We start from the raw sequence: 10,457 nt of genomic DNA on the forward strand, positions 1-10,457 counted from the left end.
TGTAAATGTGTTTGCATGTGTAATCCTGTATGTGTGTGTGTGTGCATATGTGCGTGTACACCTGTGTGTGTACACCTGTGTATGTGTGTGAATTTACGTGTGTATACTCGTATGTGTGTGTGTGTGTGAAGGGGATGTGTGCATACACAGTGGGACAGTCGCAGCTCTGCGGAACATGACTGGGGCACGCAGATGTGCGAGTCTCTCTGGACTAAGCCTTGCCAAGGCCTACTGTGAGGGGTCACGACCTTTACAGAATCAGTGCTCCTGCATGTCAGAACTAATAAAGGTCAAGGTTCCACCAACACCAGCTGCATGGAGGGAGAGAGGGAGGGAAGGCGAGAGGGAGAGCTAGAGAGGGAGGGAGAAAGAGAGGGCGGGAATGGAAATAGTGAGAGATGGAGGGAGAGAGAGGGAAGGGGAGAGGAAGGGAGGGAGGGAGGAAGAGAGAGAGATAGAGAGTGTGAGAGAGGGAGAGATTCGGCGAGGGTGAGAGAGCGAGTTTGATAGTAGGAGAAAGAGAGAGAGAGGGGGGAGAAAGGGAGAAAGAAAGAGGGGGGAGAGATGGAGAGAGGGAAGRAAAGAGGGAAGACAGAGAGGGAGAAGGGGGGTTCACACACTGAAGCCCCCACAGCTGTCTAGCCCAGGACAGGGGAAGTAAAGAGTAGAGAGGGGCTTGGAGATCTCCTCTCGGCAGCTCAGACTACAGAGAGTGTTAAGTGGGGGAGCTTCGAGCCACAGGGCTTAACACAGGTGCTAGTGCAGCAGAGCACACAGGGGGTGAGTAGAGTATAGTCTTTAGAGCTCTGTCATTATGACCGCCACCTCTCTGGTTGATTCTCATTGTCTTTGTCGACGTGTGATTGTGTGTGATTAACGAGCGTGGTGGATGGGAGTGGGAGGGAAGGGAAAGAACTGTTCGATTTGTGAGGAATCAGTGGAACTGATTGGTAGATTTAGGTGAAACGTCTGTGATATCAATGGATGGGAATTGATCTAGTGATGTGATAGACAGTGAAGCAAGTGGAAAATTGGGTATTACGTCATCGCTAGCTAACGTTTGGTTCACTTGTGGTTTGTTAATTAACAAATAACAGATAGAGGCAGAGGGACAGACAGGGCAGGAGAAGGTGAACGGAGAGAGGGCAGGAGAAGGTGAAATGAGAGAGAGGGCAGGAGAAGGTGAAATGAGAGAGAGGGCAGGAGAAGGTGAAATGAGAGAGAGGGCAGGAGAAGGTGAAAGGGGAGAGAAAGGGCAGGAGAAGGTGAAAGGAGAGAGAGGGGCAGGAGAAGGTGAAAGGAGAGAGAGAGGGCAGGAGAAGGTGAAAGGAGAGAGGGCAGGAGAAGGTGAAAGGAGAGAGGGCAGGATAAGGTGAAAGGAGAGAGAGAGAGGGCAAGAGAAGGTGAAAGGAGAGAGAAAAAAAGGGCAGGAGAAGGTGTAAGGAGACAGGGCAGGATTAGGTGGAAGGAGAGAGATAGGGCAGGARAAGGTGAAAGGAGAGAGAGGGCAGGAGAAGGTGAAAGGAGAGAGAGTGCAGTGGAGGGTGAAGGTTAGAGAGAGGGTGTGTAATCCAGCTTTACTGAGACATGCCGTGAATTTGATTAAGATCTCAGGCTGTTTTAGGTTATTTCTTCACATTATAAGTGCATCAATGCACACACGGCAGAAGGCTATAAGTGTGAATGTTCCAAAACGCAATCAATTATCTGGAAAACACTGTTCTCAAAAGTGACCGCAAATGGAATTATACATATAATGCTTTAATATAAAGCAGATTTTTTTATTGGTGAAAATGATCTTCCCCAAACTTGAAACTCACACGCCACCTATGTCTGCCAGTTAGGCTCTAAACCGGTTGTAAAGCGGATTAATGTGCTTAGTTTTAAGAAGTTATTTGGCCACTTTAGTTGTGATACGAACCTTATCAAAACATATAGGCCTATGGGCTAGGCTACATGAGGTGTGCGACTATGTTTTGAAAAATGTTTTTTTTTTTTTTAAGGTATTGCGCTGTTTCTTGCCTTACTGAACACGCTGGGCATCATTCACAAGTGATAATACATCATTCACAAGTGATAGGCTAATATTGTCAGCCATCAGACTATTCTTAATTTAATGTTGTCTTTACACATACTAAATAATATATGTGTGAAATTAGTTTTGATTTAGTATGGACCTGGACCGTTATCATTCACCTGTCTCGGAACAGGGGCATGGGGAATAAAATACATGCCATCTATGTACTTAAATAGCGAATGAAGGACGCTTTTCCTGTGGTTCATTTTCATGCCAGCCTGGTAGGCTATACTCCTGTTATAAAGCAAACCAATGTGTTTGATATTAGGAAAGTTAATAAATGAATATAGTAGGTCTAGCCTATAGAAAGCTGATCAGATCCTCCTCTTTTTAGTAGAGGCCATCACTCTGTTTTCTCCCGCAATTGCATAGCCTATAGAAATGTTGCGCAACGTGAGCTCACGGGCTCTCATAAAGTGTTTGATTTGATTTTTGAAAACATTTGCATTGATGTCTGAGTGATTAGAGGGACAATAGAGTGCTGAGTACCAGGCAGTTAGCAAGTTTGGTAAGCTGCTAACGACCAATAGCAGCATCAGAGCTTGGAGAAGCCTAGTTACCGTAATTAAACGGTCACGTGGAATTTGACTGCGGGTCATGACTTGTGACCGCCTTAGTGACGCTAATACGGTCACCGTAACAGCCCTAATCCCAGCTCCATGGCAATGTAAACTTTTGAGCAAGTCACCCATAAATCATCCTCCTATGTGCGTGCGTGCATGCGCGCGTGTGCGTGCGTGCGTGCGTGTGTGTGTGTGTCCAGTCATGGTAGCACTTCATTTTACAGAAATGACCTAGTACTTACTTGGAAACTGCATAGTAACATGGTAATTACAAAGGAATAACCTATTAATTACTTAACTGTGTCTTTGGGACTTSTTGCAACAAGCACCATTTGGCACTATTTGGTTTCAGGTAGTTACAGTTAATTGTGTTCAATTAATTGGAGTAAGTACCAGAAAGTACTCATTGATACCTTATAATTTACCAGGTAAACACCAATTAATTAGTTCACCGTAAAATAAACTACTAGCCCAGTTATATTAGCCAACCAGTCTCCTTCAACTCCGTCCCAGTCTGTTTCTCTGCCGACTGTTGTGCCAGGGATGTCTGGTTGGCGGTCGCTGACTGTGCCACTTTGTGCCTGCCCAGACGCCAGCTTCCTCTGCCACCATTCTGGCTCTACTCTGAGACAGTGATCAGCCATTACGGGTATGAGACGGTGATCAGCTGTCTGTGCCACTGTGTGCCAGTCGGCCCCAGCAGACAGACAGTTTCCTCTGTAAACTCATGATCCTGAGACGGTGGTGATGAAGAGGGTGTACCACGGTGTGTGATGCCACCAAGTCTAGGTCAATAAGACGCTCACTGGCTGACTGACATTGTTTGTCTGTCTGCCGATTCGAATGGCGTTTTCGAGACTAGAGATGACCTCTTTGTGCTGTTATGACGTTTTTTCAACGTGCACACACAGCAGCATAATTTCCCTTCTCATTCTCAATTCACAAAGCACACATGCATGCACCCACACACACACACACACACACACACACACACACACGCACACACACACACACACACAAACACTTCAGATCATTGATGTTCGTCAGCTTTTCAATTACCTGAAATATTCGCTCAAATAAATCGAAATGAATTGCATTTAAATTGCTACATTTGTTAATAGTTTGGTCGAGATAAATAAAAGACTATCAAAGCAACATTAGAATAGGAATTAAGTTCCAAATCATTCTGAGTAATTGAACTCAACATTGAATACATTTGTATTCGAATGAGTATAATATTAAATCAAATCAAATGTATTCATCACATACACAGTTTACAGCAGGTGTAAAAGGTTCAGCAAAATGTTCATGTGCTAGCGCCCTCAACAATGCATTAATAAATAAAAAAAACAATGAAAAGAGGCAAGTCAAAAACAACAAGTAGTAGAAGCAATATACACATATAAAGTGGGTCGTGGAATCAATAGTATATATTAGAACAGCAGTGTTGACTGTGAGTGTGTGTGCCATTTGTCAGCTCTGAGTGCTCGTGTGTGTTGATGCATGTTTGTGTGTGTGTTTGTGTGTAACTTTGTGTGTAAGGGTTGGATGTGTGGGTCGTCAGTGTAGATACTTTCTAAGGTGCGTATAGTCTCTCCGATGAAAATAGTCTCTCAGGTGCAGTGATAATTCAATTGAAAAGTAATAGAATTGAACACAAGGCCACATTTGAGGGGGACACTGATGGCCAAATGCATATATTAAAATATATTTCCATGAATTCAACATAATTAATATAGTTAATTAAATGTGTGCAACAAACAACAGCTTCTATATTTATTTCTAGGTCTGTGGCCTCTCAGTTTCAATGTTGGCTTGCTGTTGGTTTGTTGGTCCGGGACTCTGCATGGAGAAATACAGAGAATGCAACTGGTGGCAGAACACAGAGTTACAGCGCCACCTACAGTCCTCCAAGCAGTAGAACCTCTCTCTCTCTACTCTAGTCTAGTAGAAGACAGTGAACAGTGAATACACAGTAACATGTCAGTCAGCAGACATGTTGCCAGTTCTGGCCTAGTTCTTGAATTCCATACTCTTCAGATTGTTTATTTCTTATTTATTTTCTTGTATGTATGTATGTATGTATGTATGTATGTATGTATGTATGTATGTATGTATGTATGTATGTATGTATGTATGTATGTATGTATGTATGCTAGGTATGTGTAGTGTGTGTGTCTGTGTGGTCATGTGGTCGCTTGTATGATGGTATGTATGTATGTGTGTATGTGTGTATGTATGTATGTATGTATGTACAGTGAGCTCCAAAAGTATTGGGACAGTGACACATTTTTTGTTGTTTTGTCTCTGTATTCCAGCAGTTTGGATTTGAAATTATACAGAGTAAGTCACAGACGCACAAATATACCCCCCCCCCAAAAAAAATGCTAATCTCCCCTGTTATTGTAATGGTGAGAGGTTAGCATGTCTTGGGGGCATGATATTTGTGCATCTGTAACTTTCTCACTTATCACTATTCAGGATTCATTCAGGACTAGCCATAATCATGGTAGCATTCACATGAATGTAGAGGTGTTTAGAAACATATTCTATTCTCTATTCTCTATTCATATTCTATTCTGTATGGATGTCACGTTCGCTGGAATAAATATCGGACCAAGGCGCAGCGGATGTTGAGTTCCACATTATTTATTAAAGTGAAAACTTAAAACAAAACAAATAAAGAAACAACGAACCGTGACTACAGAGGTGCTACGTGCACTAACTCAAAACAATATCCCATAAAACACAGGTGGAAAAAATGCATCTTAAATATGATCCCCAATTAGAGACAACGATAACCAGCTGCCTCTAATTGGGAACCATATCAAGCACACCAACCTAGAAATATGAAAACTAGAATACCCACATAGAAATAATAAACTAGAATACAACATAAACATCCATATATKAAATCACCCCCTAGTCACGCCCTGACCTACTATACCATAGAGAAACAATGGTTCTCTATGGTCAGAGCGTGACAATGGATGAAAATACAATCCAATTAAAGCTGGCAGTCTGCACTTTAAACTCACAGTCATTGAATCATTTCAAATCCAAAGTTCTGGAGTACAGAGCCAAAACAAAAACGAAATTGTCATTGTCCCAATACTTTTGGAGCTCACTGTATGTGCATGAGACGTGCATGTATTAGAATTGCTCAATCTCATATCATGACTACATCAAATCATTTGGTCCTTACACTATAGTAATCCAAATCGTATCAGAATAGTTTACAAAATGGTTGGAGGTCAAAATGTAAGTGATATGGCTCTCCATTCGGTTCCAATATATAAAGCATGTTTTTGTATGTTTGGACAGAAAAAAATGCACAAACAGAAACAGAAAAATAGAGGGCCTCGCGGCATCGTTCTGGTTTGTTTTTGTTTTCACAGCACAGTGGAGTCACCGAGGGTTCACAAGTATCTGTGAGGCTGCTCTGTCACATTTCATTGTGTCTCTCTCTCGTCCTCTCTCTCTCTCGTCCTCTCTCTCTCTCGTCCTCTCTCTCTCTCTCTCTCTCTCTCTCTCTCTCTCTCTCTCTCTCTCTCTCTCTCTCTGTTTCTCTGTCTTTCTCTCCCTCCTCTCTCTCTCTCTCTCTCTCTCTCTCTCTCTCTCTCTCTCTCATTCTTCTCTCTCTCTCTCTCTCTCTCTCTCTCTCTCTCTCTCTCTCTCTCTCTCTCTCTCTCTCTCTCTCTCTCGTCTTCTCTCTCTCTCTCTCTACTGTACTCCCCCCAGAACATACAAGGGGCTTTATTAGCATGGGAAACACATGTTTACATTGTAAGTAAGTAAGTGAAATGGATAAACAAAAGAAAAAAAGAAAAAAAATGTAAATATTACACTCACAAGTTCCAAAATAATTATGTCTATATACAGTGTTGTAACGATATGCAAATAGTTTAAGTACAAAAGGGAAAATAAATAAACATAAATATGGGTTGAATTTACAATGGTTTTTGTTCTTCACTGGTTGCCCTTTTCTTGTGGCAACAGGTCACAAATCTTGCTGCTGTGATTGCACACTGATATTTCACCAAATAGATACCTCTCTCCTCGTCACTCAATGCCTAGGTTTACCTCCACTCTACTCACATTCTACCATACCCTTGTCTGTACACAATTCCCTGAATCTATTCCACCATGCCCAGAAATCTGCTCCTTTAATTCTCTGTTCCCAACGCACTAGACAACCAGTTCTTATAGCCTTTAGCCGTACCCTTATCCTACTCCTCCCCTGTTCCTCTGGYGATGTAGAGGTTAACCCAGGCCCTGTTGCCCCCAGTACTTCACCCATTCCCCAGGCGCTCTCATTTGTTGACTTCTGTAACCGTAAAAGCCTTGGTTTCATGCATTTTAACATCAGAAGCCTCCTCCCTAAGTTTGTTTTCATAACTGCATTAGTACGCTCCGCCAACCCTGATGTCCTAGTCGTGTCTGAATCCTGGCTTAGGGAGGCCACCAAAAATGCGGAAATTTCCATCCCCAACTATAGCATTTTCCGTCAAGATAGAACTGCCAAAGGGGGCGGAGTTGCAATCTACTGCAGCGATAGCCTGCAGAGTTCTATCATACTATCCAGGTCTGTGCCCAAACAGATTAAGCTTCTACTTTTAAAAATCCACCTTTCCAGAAATAAGTCTCTCACGGTTGCCGCTTGTTATAGAACCCCCTCAGCCCCCAGCTGTGCCCTGGACACCATATGTGAATTGATTGCCCCCCATCTATCTTCAGAGTCCGTACTGTTAGGTGACCTAAACTGGGATATGCTTAACACCCCGGCCGTCCTACAATCTAAGCTAGATGCCCTCAATCTCACACAAATTATCAAGGAACCTACCAGGTACAACCCTAAATCTGTTAACATGGGCACCCTCATAGATATCATCCTAACCAACCTGCCCTTCAAATACACCTCTGCTGTCTTCAACCAGGATCTCAGCGATCACTGCCTCATTGCCTGCGTCCGTAATGGGTCCGGGGTCAAACGACCACCCCTCATCACTGTCAAACGCTCCCTAAAACGAGCAGGCCTTTCTAATCAACCTGGCCCGGGTATCCTGGAAGGATATTGCCGCACTCCTAATTCCACGAGAAAACACACTCGCAGAACAACTAGAACATAGCCTGCGGGATAACTAGGAATAAGCATATCTTCTCAGACAAGAGTAGCAGCATTGTACTAGCACTCACTCTTCATTCTTCACTGCTTTACCTCTCTGCTGAATCTCTCTCTGACGTACTGCTGATCACCGTCGCGATCTATCTCTCCTACTACCTCATCTCTCTACTCATCTCTCTCTCCTCCTATCTCCTCTCTCATACTCGTCATACTATACTCTCCTCATACGTACATCACTGCTCAACTCACCTCTCTTTCCCTCACCTCCGTTGCCCCTCCCGTAACATACCATTCGCCTCCGTCCTCGCACGTCAGACACCTACCCGTCACCATCGCCACCCCTCCCTCCCTTCCCTCCCTCCCTCCTCCGCCCTCCCTCCCTCCCTCCCTCCCTCTCTTTCCTCTCTCCCCTTTTCTCTTCCCTCTTGTCCCTCGCTTATAACTATCCCAATCTCCCTCTCTCCTCCCTCGCCTCTCTACTGTTAACTATCCCCAGATAACCAGTGACAGCCTAAACTCTCTATATCGTATCACCTCCCATTCAATTCTTCTCATCCTCTTCTCTTCTCCGCCGTTCCTAAAACACTCACTCTTTCAACAAACCTTTCTTTCTCCTTTCTCTTTGCAATCTTCCCCTCGCAACTCTTCAGACCTCTCTCCTGCGCTATCTTTACCTCTAACTGAGCCATCCCCTCCTCTCCTCCTCCAAGCCGCTCTCCCCCCTCCTCCTCCTCCCCTTACCCCTGCCAGTTGTCTTGTGTCCTGTCTGCCCTGGGGGGTCGTGACCCCATTGACCTTTGGGTGACTTCTGCAGGGTAGATTCTCAGTCATCTGTAGCTGTGGTCCTGCCAAAATCTGGATAATCCTATCACACTGTCATCACTGTTGAGAGAGGCAGGGCGGATCAGGGCAAGGCATGGCAGGTGAAGTGTGTGTATTTGTGTGTGTCTGTGTGTGTGTTTGTGTGTTTATTCATGTCCACATGTATGTGTTAATGATTACTTGTCAACAGACAAATAATATAAATATAAAATATAAACTAGCTGACAGAAAGTGAGTGAGTGCTATGTATTACAGTGCATTTGGAAGTATTCAGACACCTTGACTTATTCAACATTTTGTTACGTTCAGACCTCCCTCATCAATCTACGCCCCTCCCCCAAAAAGGAAATATCACATTTACATAAGTATTCAGACCCTTTACTCAGCTGAAGCACTTTGGCAGCGATTACAGCCTCGAGTCATCTTGGGTATGACGCGACAAGCCTTGCACACCTGTATTTGGGGAGTTTTCCCATTCTTTTCTGCAGATCYTCTCAAGCTCTGTCAGGTTGGACGTTGCTCCACGGCTATTTTCAGGTCTCTCCAGAGATGTTCGATCGGGTTCAAGTTCAGGCTCTGGCTGGGCCACTCAAGGACATTCAGAGACTTGCCATGAAGCCACTCCTGCGTTGTCTTGGATGTGTGCTTAGGGTCGTTGTCCTGTTGGAAGGTGAACCTTCGCTCTAGTCGGAGGTCCTGAGCGCTCTGGAGCAGGTTTTCATCAAGGATCTCTCTGTGCTTTGCTTCGTTCATCTTTTCCTCGATCCTGACTAGTCTCACAGTCCCTGCCACTGACAAACATCCCCACAGCATGATGCTGCCACCACCACGCTTCACCGTAGGGATGGTGCCAGGTTTCCTCCAGACATGACGCTTGGCATTCAAGCCAAAGAGTTCAATCTTGTTTTCATCAGACCAGAGAATCTTGTTTCTCATGGTCTGAGAGTCCTTTAGGTGCCTTTTGGCAAACTCCAAGCGGGCTGTCATGTGCCTTTTACTGAGGAGTGGCTTCCGTCTTGGCCACTCTACCATAAAGGCCTGATTGGTGAAGTGCGGCAGAGATGGTTGTCCTTTTAGAAGGTTCTCTCATCTCCACAGAGGAACTCTGGAGCTCTGTCAGAGTGACCATCGGGTTCTTGGTCACTTCYCTGACCACGGTTCTTCTCCCCTGATTGCTCAGTTTGGCCGGGCGTTTTTTGCTCTGACATGCACTGTCAACTGTGGGACCTTAATAAATAGATAGGTGTGTGCCTTTCCAAATCATGTCCAATCAATTTAATTTACCACAGGTGGACTCCAATCAAGTTATAGAAACATCTCAAGGATGATCAATAGAAGCAGGTTGCACCTGAGCTCAATTTTGAGTCTCATAGCAAAGGGTCTGAATATTTATGTAAATAAGGTATTTCTGTTGTTATCTTTTGCAAAAATTTCAAATATACTGCTTTCGCTTTGTCATTATGGGGTATTGTGTGTAGACTGATGAAAAAAATATTTAATACATTTTAGAATAAGGCTGTAACGTAACAAAATGTGGAAAAGGGGAAGGGGTCTGAACACTTTCCGAATGCACTGTATACTGTACATTGACGTACTCTTCCCAAACGAACCCGTAGCTATCTGGGGCATTAGTCCTAGTATCATGACTATGATAAGCCAGGCAGCTGCAGTTGGCACCACCAGATGCTCGCCTTGTGCCCTGGTCCATCCATAGCCTGCTGCCTCCATACAAAGCAATAAACAACAACTTGTAATCACACACACAGATGCCAGATGCTGGGTGGAGTGTGTGTGTCCTCAATTGGCGCAAGGCATCACATCGTCATCCCCTACACCCAGTGAGTTCTGTATTATCACCACAGACTATCAA

General features: G+C 44.2%; 1 protein-coding gene across 1 annotated transcript in view; it reads left to right on the plus strand.

The window, feature by feature from the left end:
- Positions 1-658: 658 nt before the first annotated feature.
- Positions 659-10,457, plus strand: part of shtn2 (shootin 2) — a 38,378-nt gene continuing 28,579 nt past the window's right edge. Inside the window, exon 1 of the mRNA XM_070435322.1 lies at positions 659-780. The gene's annotated coding sequence lies outside the window, so the exon portion shown is untranslated. The remainder of the gene's footprint in view (positions 781-10,457) is intronic.

The sequence above is a fragment of the Salvelinus sp. IW2-2015 genome, linkage group LG3 (genome assembly GCF_002910315.2).
Source record: "Salvelinus sp. IW2-2015 linkage group LG3, ASM291031v2, whole genome shotgun sequence".
Taxonomy (NCBI): Eukaryota; Metazoa; Chordata; class Actinopteri; order Salmoniformes; family Salmonidae; genus Salvelinus; species Salvelinus sp. IW2-2015.